This window comes from Poecilia latipinna, unplaced genomic scaffold (assembly GCF_001443285.1).
Source record: "Poecilia latipinna isolate Pla-1442-1.1 unplaced genomic scaffold, P_latipinna-1.0 Scaffold513, whole genome shotgun sequence".
NCBI classification, from domain to species: Eukaryota; Metazoa; Chordata; class Actinopteri; order Cyprinodontiformes; family Poeciliidae; genus Poecilia; species Poecilia latipinna.
Window position 1 is genome coordinate 266,073 of NW_015113129.1, and position 18,623 is coordinate 284,695.

Here is an 18,623-nt window from a genome sequence, read left to right on the forward strand (position 1 = left end):
TTTTAGAAATAAAAATTTGGAGTGTACTTACTTTTAGCCCCCTTCATTCTGGCCCCCTTTGATAAAATCTAATGCAACAAAATACCAAAACTCTGATTGCGGTTTGCCAAAAACCAGTGGTGAAAGTAGTTTTAAATTCTTGATTCTTGAATCGATTGATTCATTGATTTGTGAATCTGTGGATAGAATTGGTGTTCTTATGTGCATTCAAATTGGCTGAGCTTTAGATGTATCCCACAGAAAAATGGGCCAAAACGTCTGTCCTAGTTAGTACAAAGGCCCACTGCACTTTTAATATCATATGTTATTTAAAATCATAAATACTTATGATTTCAAATAACGTTTAAAATCATAAATACTTATCCTTCCACATTTCACAGATATGCAAGGGAAAAAAGAGGGTCGCTGGAAATATTGTTTTTGTCAATATCTCAGCTTGTGTTGCTTAAATATTTTATGAAGAAACCTAGCATCGTTAAACTTACAATTCTATTTTAAAAAAAATCATGATTTTTCACCAAAAATGAGCAATATTGTTTCACATACGCAAACCTACATCCACAACAGCCAATTTGTTAAGTTAGCGAATCATTTGTCAGTGTAAAATGGAAACTTACACCTAGACCTCATCAGCCATGTATCGCCCATTAAGTTGTCTGATTAATTGCCTTCTCACACCAATGAGCCTGCTTCTGAACTGAATGCAGCTAGAAGGCCGCAGATTGGACAAATGCTGAAGGAGGATAGATGGGAATGTTAATGAGCAGAGCACCAGCCAGACTTGGTACCTGCCTGGTTATGATGGGAATGAAAATTAGATGGAAAACATAGCAAATAAAGACATTACCTCATCAACTGAGTACGTTAAATACTAATTAGTCGGCCTTGGATTTGTAAATATATGCTTATTAGGAGAATTACTAGTAGTTTGGTGCATTTAAGTTATTCTGTAGTTTAATTAAGGCTTAGCCAAATGTAGTAATCCCCCTCCGAAGTAGAGAGAAAAATCATTCTGTAATTATTCCTCCCACACTGGACCTATGACATCGTCCTTCCAGTCTAGATGTTCTCACCAGTTGCTCTTTGAGTTTCACTTCTCTATCATTTCTTTTCATTAAAATGCAGAATAACGGCCTTCAGCTTCCGAGCACTAGCTGCTAAATTAACCCCTGCATTTACCTTTGCTCTGCGACGGTGAACTTTTATGTAAAACAATGTACATTGTCATAAGATTTGCATGAGTAACTGGGCAACGGGAGGTAGAGCTGCTGTTTATTGACCTTTGGAAAAAGCAGTGGGAATGATTGTCTGCCTTGGATCTTGAATAATTAAGCTAAATGACCAGGTATCTAAATGAGGCCTGATTAATATTTAATGTGCCTCTGTGTGTCGAAAGGTTAGATGAATGGAACGGATGTTCATACTTTATCTCCGTGCAAGGTTGTTTTTTTTTTGTTTTTTTTTTTGTTTTTTAACAGTTGTATGAGCAGAAAACTGTTTGATCCAATATTTGGTTTGATCCCCTGTTGGTGTGTCTTGTATAAAGGAAAATATCATCTGCGTACAAATAAACTAATCCTTAACAAATTGCCATGACAAAAAGAGATTTAAGATAATTTCTGTTGATAATTTCTATGATGCGTTTGGTTTTCATCCTGTTTCCTGTTCTCTTATATATTATATATTTTACATTTGGTTATGAGAGAACATAACCAAACATAATATATTCATACTTTTAATATGTCCTACTTTGTGTTGATCAGTTAAATAAAATCTAAATAGATTTTACGTTAAAGTTTAGTTGTAATGTGAAAAAGATTTGAAGTGAGTACTTTTGCACGGTTCTGAACTCAAAATCCAAACTTCATTAGGCACGTCTAACTTTCTGAAGATCTTGACAAATTGTATGAAAACTCTGCCTCATGTTTAATTTTTATTTTTTTTTTTAAGAGGATGTGAATTTGCTGTGATTAAAATTTTTTCCATTAGGGCCTCAATCCTCTGGGTGCTGTAATTAGGTTAATTGGCTCTAAATTACCAACAATTTGAGTCTTGCTGAAGGACTTTTACCGCCAGATATGCAGATCTCAATACACCTCTGCTTGTTCTGCTCTGCTCGTGCATCTAGGTACAGACGATTCCCTCTAAAGCTTTCATTTCATATTTTCCTCTAAATTACATCCTTCCTCCTCTCATCCCATCCGCCCTGCCTCCTTATCTGCATATCCCAGGTGTGTTGGCTCTTTTGATAGCTGTGCTCTCTCTTTTTTTTCCCCCTGGTTCCATACCATATGTCAACATTTTGTTTTAATGGTATTCTGTCAGCTATTAATGTTTCAAGAAGGCATTCATCCTGGAACTGACTTTCCCTCCTACTCTCCATCGTCTGGATTTTTTTCCCCTTTCTTTTCTTCTTTAATCCTTTTCCATTGCGCTCTTTTTAAATCCCTTTCAGTTTTTCTCCTGTTGTTCCTCTCGGTGTGTACCTCTTCTCCGAATGCTAATATTTCTCCAAGTGGCCACAACTCTGGGACCAACAGGGTGTGATGAGAATCAACTGGCAGCTCCCATCCACAGTGGGGGGTGGGGGGGGGATAAAATATCCCAGCACCATGGATTCAAACCAAACAATGACTTTCATTTTTTTTCTCACTCATCCTTTCTCCACTCTGCCTAAGCGCCCACCAAATCTGTCAGAGGTCCACTGGCCTCCACATCCACATTCATTCCTCCTTTTTCTGGTCCTTTCGGTGATTACATCTGTATGCCACAGGTGTGAGCCAGGATGTGAGAGTGTGTGTGTGTGTGGGGGGGGGAGGTAGAGGATTATGTTGTTCCTCGCCCATGCGTGTATGCAGGTTCACAGGAGAGGAGAGGTTTGACGATTCAAAAAAACAAACACATTAAATTGGGAGGAGGAAGAGAGAAAATAGGAAGTGCACTTAGAGAAAGTCTGGTAAACAAGAAAAGAAAGGATTGAGGGAGATTGAAAAAATGATAAAGCTGGAAAGGGGATATGAATTAGGTTTAGTCCAGAGTGTAAAAGTGGAGACAGAAAAATCCAGACAGTCGTAAGTTCAGTGTCGGAATAATGGGACTGAAAATGAATTTATTGTTTTTTTTCTTGTGCAAATGCATCCATGCAGAAACATTGCAAGCAATTGTGGTTTTCAAGGTGATCAGCTTTCTTCTCAGTTTCACAGTAATACACACAAGAATGCTAAACTAACCCTACACTGATTGTACTTTTCTTCTGTTTTACTAATGTGTCCATGCCGTTAATTCATTTTTATTTTAATTGTGATTAATACACACACACACACACACACACACACACACACACACACACACACACACACACAGGCAATCTGTTTAAAATGTGAATCAACTGTGTCATACATTTATCTCAGTTCCAAGTCAATAGATAAAATTAAATTCAATTTTGACTAGACTAACACGAGACTTTTTCAGATTCTTTTTTTTTTTTTTTTTACAAAAAGTGACTTTTTTGAATATTTGATTTAAAGGTCCTCCCACAATTAAATATTGAAATGGTTTGCCATACATGATGCCAAGTGACTGCTCACGTTTTCACTTGCGTCTGCATAACAGCACTTTAATCTCTGGAAACAGTATAATGTAAAATACTCAGGTTTTGACAGAGCAGCGGCAGTCTGCTCTCAGTGACACAAAACAGACATGATGTGCTGCAGTGCAAATCTGACGTGTAACATAAGCCTCTTTAGTGCGTTGAATAAAAGGACAAGCCGTCTTCAGGAAAGGCAACCTCAAATGACCTTTGCTCTGATCTGGCGCTACATGGAAAATAAAATTAACTTTCTCTTCTAGGGGCTTGTAGAGACGCTGTTAGAAGACTGCATCATCCCCCTTAACATAAGTAATATTACATATTCCTTAAAGATGTGGATTATCCCTTTAGTTTGGCACCAACCTTCAGAATCCACAACACAACACGTGGTGCCTAATTCCTGTTGGTAGGACATGCAGCATCAGCTGAAAATTCTTCAAAATGTCACTGCTGGAACTTTTTTTTTTTCTCTCTCTTTTCTTCTTTGGTTCAGACATGTTGTCCCATGGTGGAAAGATCGCCCTGAGCAGCGAGCCTCGTTGTCCGTGTCAAAAAAACAAGCAATTAAAAGAAAAACCAGAGAAGTTGGGAGTTCAGAGTAAGGAGCAGTAGTACAAAAATCAAAAGTAGGACAGTGGAAATTTCAGAGAAATTGATTAACATTTAAACAGACGTGCTAAGCAGTGGGGGCTGGCGGTGTGTAAAAGTGCGTGGGCATGGGTGGGTGGTTGAGTACGAGGGTTGCGCTGAATATTTCTCACAAAACGTCTTCCAGTAGCTGGCACACGGCCACACCCAAAGGCTGTTGATGGACAGAAATAGATGCGTATCCACACACAGAGAGAAAAGTGACAGAGACTGAAGCAGCAGGACAGAGATCCAGCAGCACCGAGGGAAGCAGAGAGCAAAAGACAGTTGTTGGAGGCAGACAGAGAAAAGAGGCGAGACGGTGACTGACACTGAGTGAAAGGTAGCGCTTCAGGCTAAGCTCTGTTAACACATCCACAGGCTGTACTTTCACACTACAAGGAGAACAGATAAAGGCTCTAACTGGCTTGATTGTACGCAATGTCTCATAGCACTGTTGATGTGTGTGCGTGTGTGTTTATTACTTTTCTCTTGCTCAGGGATGTTTTGTTTTTCCTCGGTGGTACCCCTGGGGTGTGTCCTTGCATTAATCAGGAAGATGCAGCTGCTGCTGTGCGTATATGGCAACAGCAAGGCCACAAGTTCTCCATCAGTGATTCTATGTTTTTAAATGCTGTAATAAAAAGAGGAAAGAAGAGTGGGAACTTCATGGAACGTGTAATACATATACGCCTATTAGTTTATAACGGCTGTAGTTGTAGCTGAAGCAAATCCCACATATGGCATCGAGTTATTGTCCTGCAACTCGAAAACATGTCACTTCCTGCCTTAACAAGGGATTGATCTCGTTCCAGTCAGGGTGTTGTGTGAAAATAACACATTCTCCGACCCCCAAAGACCAGTGAACGTCTTTAATGTTGCTTTTTCCACCAGCGTTTCATTTATTATTTTACAAATAAATATGTTTTAGTTTGGCTTTTAATCTGAATGTCCTGTTATTAAAAAGGGTGTAGTGTTTTTTTTAAACTGTATAAATCTAATCCAAGAGTAATGGATTTCACATAAAACTTTACATGAACACAATGAAACAGAAATTTTGTCAATATTAATAAAAAAAAATGTTGAGTCTTGATTTTTTTTTTTTTTTAGTAGATGACAAGAGTGTTTACAGCTAAGCTGCTGTATTACATCCTACCGTTATGAATAAATTAAGGAATACACACCAGTTTCTATCGAGGCAGAAAACAAAATAGCAGTTACAACCTGTAGACGCTTACAAGTTATTCTATCTAAAATGTAATGGTGATGTAGTGATAATATTTAGTTTTTACCAACTAACCTGGGTGTCATCCAGAGCAACATAGCATTTTATTATCCGTTCCCCTGCACATCGAAATAACAGCTTAACCAGACAAGCATAATATTCTAAATGTTATAAACACTATGAAGCTGTGATGTGTTTATTTAAAGTTATCTTACCTCGAAAATTTCAATGTGGCCCAGTGTCTAATCCCCTTTCACCACTTCTTTTAAAGTTTTTTTTATTTCTAAAATTAATTTTCCCTGGCTCACGTATGAGGAATTGGGTTTTCTGTCATGTTGATTTAATTTTTTAATGTGTTTCTAATTTGTGTTTTGATATGATCTGTGCATCCATATATGTAATACTGGAATCTATGTCCAAAAGCTACAGGCCATGGTGTTTCTCATGTGCAGTGGTCTGTAAATGCGTAGTTTTCTCCTGAGAAAAGTTATTGAAATGTTTGTTTTCACACATCAGAAGAACTGTTTGAGTTTTTTTTTTTTCGTTTTTTTTTTTTTCCTTTTGTGAAATATACCAATTAAATCCCATCTGACTGAAAGAAAACGTCACACTAAGATCGGTCCAGCAGGAATGCAGAATAGACAAAATGCATGGAAACCAGACCCTGACATGGACTAAAAAGCATCGTTTTTCTAAGGCTAAATGCCAAAAATCATATCTGTTCACTTTCTGTGTTCCTTGAAGAAGTTTTGCCGACAGCGTCGACCTCAGCTCGTCTTTTCCAGCGTGATTCGTTGGGTTACTGAGCTCAGGTTGCCATCTGCAGCTCATTTCAGTAAATTTATTGCCTGTTTGGCAGTGGATGTGGGTGCTGGCCACGTGGATGATTAGATGAAACAAAGTCATCCATCTTTCTATTTTGCTGCCTTGTATGTCATCGTATTCCATTTGCCAGTCTCCTTGTGTATTCCTGTTGTCCGGTGGAGAGAGTGTTTAATGCTATGCCAAGCAAATTCAGGGAAAATCAGGGAAGCGACTGCAATGTCTTAGAAAATGGCAAAAAAAATTTTGATAAAGAAAGAAAATGTTTTATTACTTTAACACTGATTAAAATGTGATTTCAAATAGTCAAAGCCTGAAAATTTAGTGCAGTTATGCAAGAAAAAATTGAAAAATCCCAAAATTAACTGTTGGTTGCTTTAGACCACGTGTCAAAGTCGAGGCTCGTGGGCCAAATCCAGCCCGCCATATCTTTTTATGTGGCCCTCTAGATTCTACACTAAACACTAAGTGTGCTCAAATATTATATTATCAATCAAATCAATGCAGTTTTTACCTGTTTACTGCCAAATTCAATCAGTCCCAGTTTCTTGAGAATTATCATGGAAATTCACGCAATTTGAACAAATCCCTGCACTTTTTTTGCACCAACACATAATTGGGAGTTTATTGCAGATTTTTCTTAAAAATGGTCAAAAACTTTCTGACTTGTACTAAACACCTGCCTCATCCTTAATTGATGTCAGATTATAGTCCATGATCTATACAGCGAGTAATAAAATGTTGCATTTATCATTGCAAATAAGCGCACATATCACAAATATTTCCAAATTAGCACCACAAACACAAAATCCTGGACGGACTGGAAGGATGTTCAATAATATTATTTAATTTTAAGAATTTACTGATATTTTAACAGTTTGGGAACAGATCATTAATGCTCTGTTGTGGTCTGGCACAACAGAGCATTGACTTGGCCCAAAACGACAATGAGTTTAACACTCCTGCTTTAGACAAGATACATTATATAACGCCTACACACAATAGACATTGATGTAATATTTAAATATTTGTTTAGCATATTCAAGTCGAACTTCAGTTCAAAATACATTTTAATTATAATTTTTTTGGCATTGAACTATTCTACCTTGTGTGGGGGGGAGTTTAGGGCATTGTCTTGCTGAAAAAGGCCACAGCCCTCACATAAATGAATGTAAGTTCACAATTTCACAAAGTTGAACTGTTTGTTATATGTTCACCCCAGAAAAACTGAATTAATACATGTTCATATTTTAGCAATTGAGCATTCACAGTGATCAAGCTCTTAGGGTCTAGCTTGGCCGTTGCTCCAAACTTTACACAGTTTCTTTCATCGACTTTTGAGAGTAAAGAAATGCTGAATAATATAACCCACAAATTAACCCACAAACATAATCTTAAGCCTGATCGGTGTACTTGGTCTCAAACACCAGGTTGTAGGAAACTTTAAAAGACCTTGCACTTTGGTTCTTCCGGGTTTTAAGGTTCTCTTTTCCAATATAAATCCTTTAAGTGTTATCTTTAGAAAGCTTCTCTCTTAGCTCCTCGGTCTTAAAAGCTACTCAAAAGCTGAAATACAACATCATTCACAGGCTTTTAAAGGCTATTCAAAGCCTATCCTTTTATGATCGGACAGCATTGTGTATGCCATACGCTGAAATGGCCTTCGTTCATTCAGCGTTATAGCTCTAGATGGTTTTATCCTTTCAAATCATTATCATTGGGTGGAGGAAACATTGGTTCCTTCATCGTATGGATTCAGCTCTCTGATTAAATGAGCTTTCATCATCTCTCACACACACATGCCCTCATCGGAGACGCCCCTCCCTCCTGTGCCTGTCTGCAGTCAGATCATCTTCCCAATGAAGTCATCCGGTAATGATGCGGATCACATTAGATGAATGGATAGGCTTCCTAATCACATAAAGCCTGTTAATTGGATGCATATTGTCATGGCTAGCTATTACAGCTTCATAAAGTATCTGAGCTGAAGTGGGTGGCCCTGCTTTGAGGCTGCATGAGCAACGCTAACATAAGAGCAAATAGGCATGACAAATAAGACAGGGAGGAACCCCACAGGTGTGTTGTTGTGCTCTGCCTCAGTCGGTGTCAACGTTGCTCCTCACTCTTCGCTCTCACACATTAGCTCCCAATAATCATTTTTAATCCCAGGCTCGAAAGCACTTCCTTCCTGCCACTTCTTCCTCCTCCTCCCTGCCCACCTGGGGGAATTTTCATCAGCCTTTTCTGCTTAATTACCTCAAAGATGCTGTCACTCTTACCTAATTATAACTCAATTCCCCGCATCCAGTCTCGGAAGGGCGGGCTTTGAATTGAACCATTAAAAATCATGTGTATTTCCGTGACCTCTGGAGCTCCCATCGTGCAATACAAACAGATGTCAGAAATTAGCATTTGCTCCGACCCTGAATGCCTCATTTAGTCACTAATAATAAGGATAAATAGGACTAGATTAAGGGCATACCCTGTGTTTTTTTTTTCTTCTGTCCAGTAATGTAAAGAGATGCAAAGGTCTGGTCAGAAACATCCAGAGTGATTTATTCATTTGGACATTTACACACTACACTACGCACACATTTTGCATTACACCACTTTGAAAATCCCTTTAGTGAGGTGAGAGAAAAATGGCCAGCATTACTGGATTTTTACATTTTTATTATTTGTTATTTTTTACCTTTAAAGAGCCCATCAACTGGCTGCAATCGGGCTATTGTCCTTTTTCAGTAGTTTCGATAGACAAATCTGACCGGACTCACAAAAAACACACAAAAAAAGTCACTGCGTTGAAAGTAAAAACACCATCCATCACTCATGTTTGTAGCAATGTTTTGAAATTACAGTTGGCAAGCATGACTAAAAGATGAAGCATGCTACCTGAGCAGAAAGCCTGACTAATTCACCATGTAATGTAAACTTTACATTACATGAATGTTGTGGTTTTCTAGTAAGAGCAGAATAAAGACGGATAATATTCCACACATATAAACACATTTTGTGGAAAATAATTGCTTGTGTAAAAAACTGATCTTGAAACTGTCAACATGTTGTTTGAGCTAAAACAGAGCTCCTCTGACTAATGAATGCTAGGATCTCTTCCAAAACAATTCCTGTCGATCAACAGTTTGGCAGCTTTGTAAACTTTCAGGCATAAACTCTAAGAGCCTCAAAATACTGAGTATGATACAATAGTTGATATATCAGTATGATTTCATGGTAAATATAAAGTAGGGTTTATGAAAAGTTTGCATAAAGTCTGTTTTATAGAAGTTTTATATAGATCAATAAAAACATGAGGCTGACTTAATGTATCTTGACCTTGCTGGGGTTTGGACAGACATCAAAGGTTTAGGTCAAAGGTTGGAAAATTGCTGCTAGCTTTGCATTCAGATTTTGAAGCAGGTATAGGATTCAGATATCTCATGTGGCTCACTTTTATATTTCTCATACGTCTTTAACTCAACACTACTTTTTGTCGGTAGCTGTTAAGAGTTAAAGATCTAACTTCTTTTTCTGTGCAACACAGATTTCTGGTTTGCTTTGAGATCTGAACTTTCAATTCCATATTTGGATTTTTTTTGGACTATGCCACATACAGGGGGAAAAAGTAACAGAGAAAATGTACTGCAGGTTATGTGGACAAGATGCGTTGGAACAGATATTAATCTTCATTTCTGCTTCAGAACATCTGCTCCTAACTTTTATTTGAACTTTAAAAAACTGCATCAAAGTGCATTACATTGGGTGTGATGTGTTTGACTTGAGACGTTGCATTCAATGGCTGGGAAATTGTCGTTTCAGAGCCAGTCAAAGGGAATTTATTCAAATCTCTGGCTGACAGATTTGTACATCTTTAACTATCATAAATTGATCTGATTTTTTTTTAAAATATATAAAATCTTGTCAGTGAAAATAAGAGTTTTGGCTTCCAAAACACACTTAACTCCATCTATTTATAATTACACTTCTCTTTACCTTTTAGCGTTGTAAATGTTGAACATGAGCGTATGCATAAACTTTTTTACACTGAACTTTTCTGTACAGAATGGAAAATGATCGACTTAACATGTGTTTGGTAGTTCTTGCAGCTGTAAAGTTTTAACCTGCTCCTGCATTCCCTTATCAGCTTGAAGTTTGCCTGCTAATGCTCTGACCTGCAGCATCTGCAGCTCTCAGCGCTCACTCTAACACATTACACCATGTACTCATGGAATTACATCAGGCTGTGAATCAACATTAAATCCATCTACATCTGCTACCATGCACCTGCGATGCAAGGGAATGTTCACATATTGACCATATATCAAAAATCTACCGCGGCCAAGTAGAAACTCATCCACCCACCTGAACATAAAAGCCGTTACAGATTTCTGCACTTGGCAGTATTGCTTCTTTTTTTTTTTTTAATCAGTTGCGTTTAGGTAGTGTCCAATGCAGTCAAAATACATTGAACAACATTTACAGCATCTTGTTGCCGTCTGTGTGTGTTTAGAGGCACAGGGGAAATAAAATTCAATAAATCAGAAGGATGACTGACATTAAATTGTAATTATTGTGGACCTAATGTACAATGCGTGACCTCATGAACCTTCTTTCATGACCTTGTAATCCCTGCAGTCAGCACGGATGCAATCTTATCAGGAATGTGCAGAAACCTATAGCAAATGCTCTTACTTTATAAAGTGACCATATGGTAATGAATTTCCACAATGTCTCTGCGAAACACAGTACATGAAAAAATACCCCTAGCAGAAACTGCATCCTGCCACTCTCTCTCTCCGATCAATTCAGTAAAGGAACCCGTTATCTTTTGAGTTTCACTAGTAAGCTAGCCTGGATGAAACACTCCTCCTCCTATTTGCTGATTGGCCTGGTTGAGCGTCAGGAAATCAATGTCAATGGGAGAAATCCCAGTCGGAGCAGTGAAGGGACATGAGAATCGAGTGGAATTGCTTTGGAAGGCAATAGCTTGGCTACTAAGTACTCTTTGTTTTCTTTGGCTGTTGCTCAAGTCTTTCTTCTTTCTTTTTTTCTCCACGTTTTGTTTTTGTCTGCGACCTCAGACGACTCTGCTTCAGAATCTTCTTCTTTTGGAGCTTGTACTGCTCATTTTCTCATAACACACTAAGGGCCTTAAACATAAATGTTGAGCACCTTATTTTTTTATATATATACCTCTTCAGGGAGTCTCCTTTAACCCTATCAATCTATTTTAAAATATATAAAATAAAGAACAAAGCTATAAACTACGGTATTGGATAGTATTGTGCCGTAAGAGTTGTGCAAGATGTCTTCCTTTGCATTTAACAATGTAGCATACAAAATATGGCATTCTAAGTCTGAGAAAAACATTTTTGGAAGTCAACTTTTTTCCCACTTTGTCACCATTGCGCCAAAAGTAGCTTCACATCAACATTGTTTTGTGTTGCACACCTGAACTTAGTTTGATGTTTTGTTTCTGTTAGAAAACCTCTTTACCTGTTGTCAGATTACAGTGATCTGTGCTCAGCATTTGCTGTGCACTTGGGAAATTCACATTTGTGTCTGAGCAATTAAAGTCAAGCCAGTTGCTTTTCTTTATTTCCTTTTTTTCTTTCCAGCGAATGTGAAAGGGACAACATTTGATGCAAACAATGGGGAGTGATACACAGAGCTCAGTTTGGGTTTCCACAGTGCAAGTAATCAGAAATATTTGTGCATGTTTTGGGGAGTGTGGAGAAATCATGCAGCGTGTCGCATTCTGAAACAGAGATCATTTAGTTTATTTACACACTCTCTTGGTGGGTACTAATCTGTTAGAAACAGCATGATTCTTAGAAGGAGATGCAAATAAACAAAAAGCTCTGATTAGCACATCATGATTAATCATTTAAAAATCTATTCAAAAAGCCAGCGGTGAAGGCTGGAACTTAGTAAAATTGTAGATAATACTGTACATTACAATTTATGTTAGATTGAAAATGATGATCCATCTGGAAAAGATTAATACGCCACTATTGCAAGTGTTTAATATATAGATGAGTTGTGAATGTTTACCGTTTGCCTATTCTACTTGAGTCAAGTGAAACAATCCTCTCTGTATAATCAGTGTTTAAAATGTTAAAATTATATATGAAAATAACTTATTGAAGCCATTGGAGCCATTCCGTAGAACTAGATTTTTTTCTACATTCCTCCATTCGCTACTATTGGTAGTATAAGCAATTCATTGTTAAAAAGTCAAGAAAATATTTAACAATAAATTTACCAAGGCAAAATGGACAGAATCAGAATATCATTCTAGATATTAGAAACCAGTCAATGCTGCAGCCCCCCACACCCAACCCTGACAAAAAAAAAAAAAAAAGCTGCAAAGGAGGAGGTATGGAAGCAAATCCCTTTGGAGAAGAGCCGCACCAGCAGGTCCAGGGTAGAGGAGGAGACTTTTAGAAGTTTGCAAGATTGTTTGAATTCTCATAGGAATTACGAAAACATAGTTTTCCTGTATAGCAAATGATGGCAGAATAGACACTCTAGTGTTCTGGCCACTCAAGAAAAGATAGCAATAAGTCAAAAAAGGAAATGTTTGATGAATAAAAATAAAATGCCGTAACCAGTGTTATTATACTATTTCTATGTCGCTGTTCTGCATAGTAATCGTTTTTACTGCAACACAGTCAGCATTCATTTGTTTATTGATTTAAAAAGTCAAAGTATAAGATAATGAAATAAATAGATAATAGAATATGGTTTTATTTATTTTTTGACAGTTATTGAACTTTTATAAAATGTCATATCTTGGAGTGACTAACAAAAATGTCTAATAAAATGTTTAATGATTCAAATAACTTTTTAACGTCAAAGGTGTTACTTGGTCATCACAGGTTGGAACCAACTCATAAAAAGCTAGCAATGTAGTGCAAATATAAGCCAAATATCACTATTACGTGACCAGTGATTAAAAGAGCTAACACATATTGTGTCTTGTTACACTGCATGCTCTAGAAATTTCCATATGGGTGGGTGGTGATTGATGGCATTGGAAGAGATGAGCCAGAATGAGCCTCCACTGAGAAGCTGTAGTGCTGCAGGTTTTGTACGTTACACATGGAACAAAACTGTCACGTCTCAAATATATTTTATATATTTCCCCGTAATGGACGAGAGTAATCTAAGAGGATTAATAATTGAAGCGATGTTTGAACCTTTTTTTATTAACTCATAAAAAGAGAGTTCATGTTGTTCCACGCTATCAGGAATGATCTGGGCATGCTAGGAAACGTGTGTGTGAGATAAGAAAGTATGTAAATGTGAACATTTGAGTATGCCCACCGGTGCAGCAGATTGTTTAGTCCTTAAAACTCCTGTGGTCAGAACAGAAGCCACTCTTTTTCATTAGGCTGAAAAGGCATTAAAATGACAAAGAAGGTACTATGCTTTCACAGTTACTGGTAATTCTATGAAAAACTACTTAGCAGGTCAAGTAATTAGTTTTGATCTGCACACACTCCAGTGGTGACAGAGAAAATGCGACATCTTTCTAGCTGCAACATTATTTAGTATATGAACGTAACTCCTTTTTTTGCGCTCAATATCAAATATTTGCTTTAAAATAAATAATAAAAACATGTAAATAATAATCTTTTTAAGAAATCCACCAGAAATCTGGTTTATTAAGTTAGATTATAATCTTCAGGAATACTGTGATCAGTTTGTGAAATTCATACAACAAGGTGGATTTATTACCTTTTTAATATGCATGTTAAAAAAATGATTTTAATACAAGCCGAACTTTGCAGACACGTCTCATTTATGTGTTGACACAGGTCAACGTAGACCACAAAAGAAGCATTTTATTTATTATACAGGAGTAGATGCAGCAACCCTGCGTGGGACAGATAAACATATTGCTCAAGATTTTACGCTGAAGAAAACCATATTATCTACAAGCATAGCGTGGCCCATATCGGGTCTCTTATTGTGGCTTGAAAATTATATCTGGAGCTTCTCAGAGGCTCCAGAGAATAGGCCTCATTTTGCCGTGGTGACACCACTGATATGAGCCCCGCTCGCATTCATATTGTATGCAGCACTATCGCTCATTTTTATGTCACTTGCTGGGAACAAACTAATGCAAGCTGTTCAAAACAAAATAAAAATTCTAGTCCTATTGAAATAAATAAATAACAAGTCTACTTTGGAAATACTTGTACTGTCTCAGGCCCTGCAGAGCCACGCATTAGGGTCTTCCTAACCAGCTGTGCACTGGTCTCTATAGGTATTAAATATTGATAATGCTGATGTGGCCATGAATGCAACGTATTTACCACCACCAGGGCGGCTTTGAGATATTGGAACAGCGAGGCTGGAATATGGGGAAATAAACAGTGTGAGCTCCTTTTCTAATTAATTCCATTACTCTCAAAAGAGATGCTCTGGATAGCCGCAATTTAGCACGATTCAAAAATAATAGTAACATCATCCGTAGTAAAGTTGTATTTGTTGTCTCTTTATTATTGAAGGGGAATCTAACACTATTAACAGGAAAAACAATGTTGTGCTAGAGTACCTTACAATGCATTTTCAGGCAAATTGAATGTCTCCTAATATTATAGAATGGAATGGATTTATAAAATGAGAGAGGGAGCAAAATCTAGTTTTTGTTGGAACCAGACAGACATTTTTACATTCCAATGCATAAAGACTCTGCAACACAAATACTGTCAGCCAATTAGCAGTAAAATAAAAATAAATACCGTACAGTTGAAACAGCATCACTATACGCCAGCTTAAGTACATCGGAGCAAACCAGAACCCAGGTAGAGGTCTAATACAAAGATATCTGGCATCTCCAAGGCTCTGAAGGGGAAAGAAAAAAAAAAAACTTTATGAAAACTTCATGAACCCTGATGAGACTGCTGTTTGAGCTGCTGTGTTTGCTGTCGACCCAGTTTAGTTTAGCCCAGCAGTTCATCCTGGCACTGCTGTTGCTGCAGCGTTATTCACTGTCATCCAGCAACTCACTACTGGATCCATCCCTCCTCACATATCTTTAAAAGATGCACACTCCCAAGCAGTATTTATGTGCTGCAGAAGGCCGTCATATCAAGCCGGTGTTCTTTTGCATGAATAACAGCGCTTACAATGTCTCGCGAAAATATCCATGGAATACGAAAATTTTCACATAGTGTCACAACCACCAACTTTGGTGAATTTACTGGGATTTTATGTAACAAAATAACATGAAGTACAAATGTAAAGATGAAGGGAAATGATGCTTCTCCTAATCAGATTAATTTTTACAATTTTGGGTCAGTTAAGGTTACGGTATTATTTCTATCTGCTAATACCAGAATCATAAATCACTTTTCTTTTATGAAACTGTACATGTTGTTTTTTATGCTGTGAAAATTGAAAAAGACGGGAGAATTTTTATTGATCAATCCATTTCTCCAACTCAACCTAAGATTTAATGTTTACAACAACCTTCAGAAATTACCTTGATAGTTAGTAGAGTTCGTCAATGTGTCATTTATTTTCAGCATATATAATGTTCAGTGAAGGACTGCAGTACATTAAAGTTGAAAATAATTAACAGTATGAATATTAAACCGTAAATTCTGGCTGATGAGCGAACCAGTTTGCTTTCCTCCAATAGTGCATCTCGATGTCCTGCATTCACTCTGCGCGCATACAACCATCCACATGTTTTAAAATAAAAGGTCGCCTTCCTCCCTGGGGCATATTCCAGCTGAAACATGCTCATTTTAGAAGCTTTTGGTGGTAAACATATACCGGTACATGTACCCTGACTGATCTACAGCTGGTAAAAGCCTGCGATGCAGCGTGTGTTCTGACATATTTCGATTAGTACCATCGTTCTCTAACCTATATGCATTAGTGAGTCATAGTAACTCGTGGTCCTTTAGGTGGCTCACCAGTTTTGCTTCCATGGACGTCTTCAAAGAAATCCATGACGACTGCACACATCTGACACAAGAGCTTGAGAAGTAGATGTACTGACCCAGCTGTCTAGAAATCACAGTTCTGTCCTTGTCTGAGACACTCGTATTATTACACTTGCCCATTTGTCTACTTTGAATATGTCAAACTTGAAGGACAGAGTCCCACTTTATATCAAATACATTCCACCCACTGCCAGGTGCTGTTGTAGTGAGACAATGCTTTATACCAAACTAGTGAGTTGTCAAATTCATATTGCAAATAAATGGCTGCTGCTACGCTGAGGTTCGATATATTTTAAAGTTAACATTAAAGGGATCAATAAGAGGGAAAACTGATTCTTGATCTGTGAGGGCATTCAGATTTTAGTTCTCAGCAGAAAAAAAATTATTGAAGGGATTATGCAACATAGCTGGTCTTTGCTGCAATACAAAGCTTCTGATGTGCTTAATGATTACCTGTTATCCAGACATCAAACAAGCCTGGACACATTGGTTGGCTTCCAGGACAAAATTCATGTGTTGAATATTTAAATAAACAAGGGCCACTACCATTGAATACAGATCACTGCTTGGGCCCCCCATGATCACTCAAATTCACACTCAATACAGACATGAAAAGTTCATTTTAATTAATGGGAAAAGGGGAGGATACATTTACATTCGCAAGGGATTATTAGTTGCAAATTTAGACGGATCAAGATTACTTTATATTTTTTAGGATTTCAAATTGGATCACAGCTTAATGTAACTTACTTGCTATTCATTTTTGCTGTTTGTCTCTGTGCTGAAGTCATATTTTATGGCCACAGTTAACTCACAACAGCTTTGCTTGTATGATTTTAAGTACAACGAAATAAATTGTCTCCAATGGGAGTAAATATACCAATGAGTCTAAGGGGGGGGAAAAAAAACATATCATTGCTATTTATTTATTTCTATTTAAATAAAATGGAACAAAGTGAGTAGCATTGTGTTCATTACAAGAAATGCAAAGATACTGTTTGCAAAACACGTCCTTGCAGTCTTGATAATTTAAAGGAGTGGTGATGTAACCAGAAGTGAGGACCCAAATCAATTAGCTTAGGGGTCCACAAATGATTTTGACGGCTCTGATGATGTACAGCAGGACAAAAAACAAACAAAAAAAAACAGAACAAGTAATGCGTTACATCTGTCCAGAAGTAACAGTATCAGACACGATCAGCCTGCACGCTCAAAAAGCATTAATTCAATCATCACTTCTGTTTGGTCAAACTCTCACCGCTGAAACTGGCAATAAATCCAGCTTTTCTTCTCCTTTTTTTTCTGTCACATCCTAGCAAACATGAGCACAATAAGACGCCCACTCTGCCCTCGCACAAAGACAGCGACCTGCTGTGAACACACATAATTTATTAGCAGGAATCTAATCAGCAGCTTCAAATGAGTTCCAATGGAACTCATTAAGATGGCTAATGAAGATAGACTCAGACAATAACAACCCTGATGGAAAGAAAGGAGGATGGATGGACAGGCGGATGGATGGACGGATGGACAGATGGATGGGTGGATGGACAGATGGACAGACTGTGGTGGGGTTGTTTCAATTACAATGTGGAGTATATTTCCCTTTGATCAGTTGCTTTCTTTCCTCCAAACTTAATCAACTTTCTTTTCTTTCCTTTTTTAACTCAATTAATTAAAACAATTAGCAGATCTTACTCTTAGGTCCCGTACCATTAATCCAAGTGTATTTCTCATTATCACCCCACATGAGATTGCCCAGTATGCTCTTTGACATTGTGATACAATCTTGAGTTGCCGTGTCAGGCGGCTTATGAAGAAGTAGCAATGTGTGAAGCCCTGCTGTCCGTGTCATTTTCCAAGTCATCCAAGGATAAAATGATTTAAAAAAAAAAAAAAAAAAAAAAAAAAATCATTGCACAGTAAGCAATGAAGTTATTTTCTCGCGATCATTTGCACCTGAAGGCAACAGAAGCTTATCACATGCCCTCACCGCCCCAGCAGGGAGTCCACTCCCCATCTAGCAACAACCCCTCAAACTCTCCTTCTCCTCTGACTCCACTTCTACCAGCAACACTGTAAATTGAGGGACGCTGTAATCAGCGGTGTAACTCGGTCGGTAAGTGACGGCATCGATCGTCCGGGATTGAAGAGTCAGTCTTAATATCGGCTTGGTTCAGGAGTTGGAGTAATGTTGAGGTGGGGGATGCCTCAAAAGCGCGGGGAGGGAGTGAGAGGGGTTCGTAAACGAGGATGGATGGAGAAGACGAATGGAGGGAAAACTGGTCTCCGCGCTCATTTGGTAACAACCTGCTTCGATCAAACGACGCGATAGTTTACAGACTTGTGATCCAACTGTTCAATCCCAGGCGCAGGGCGAGAATTAAGGTTTGAAAAG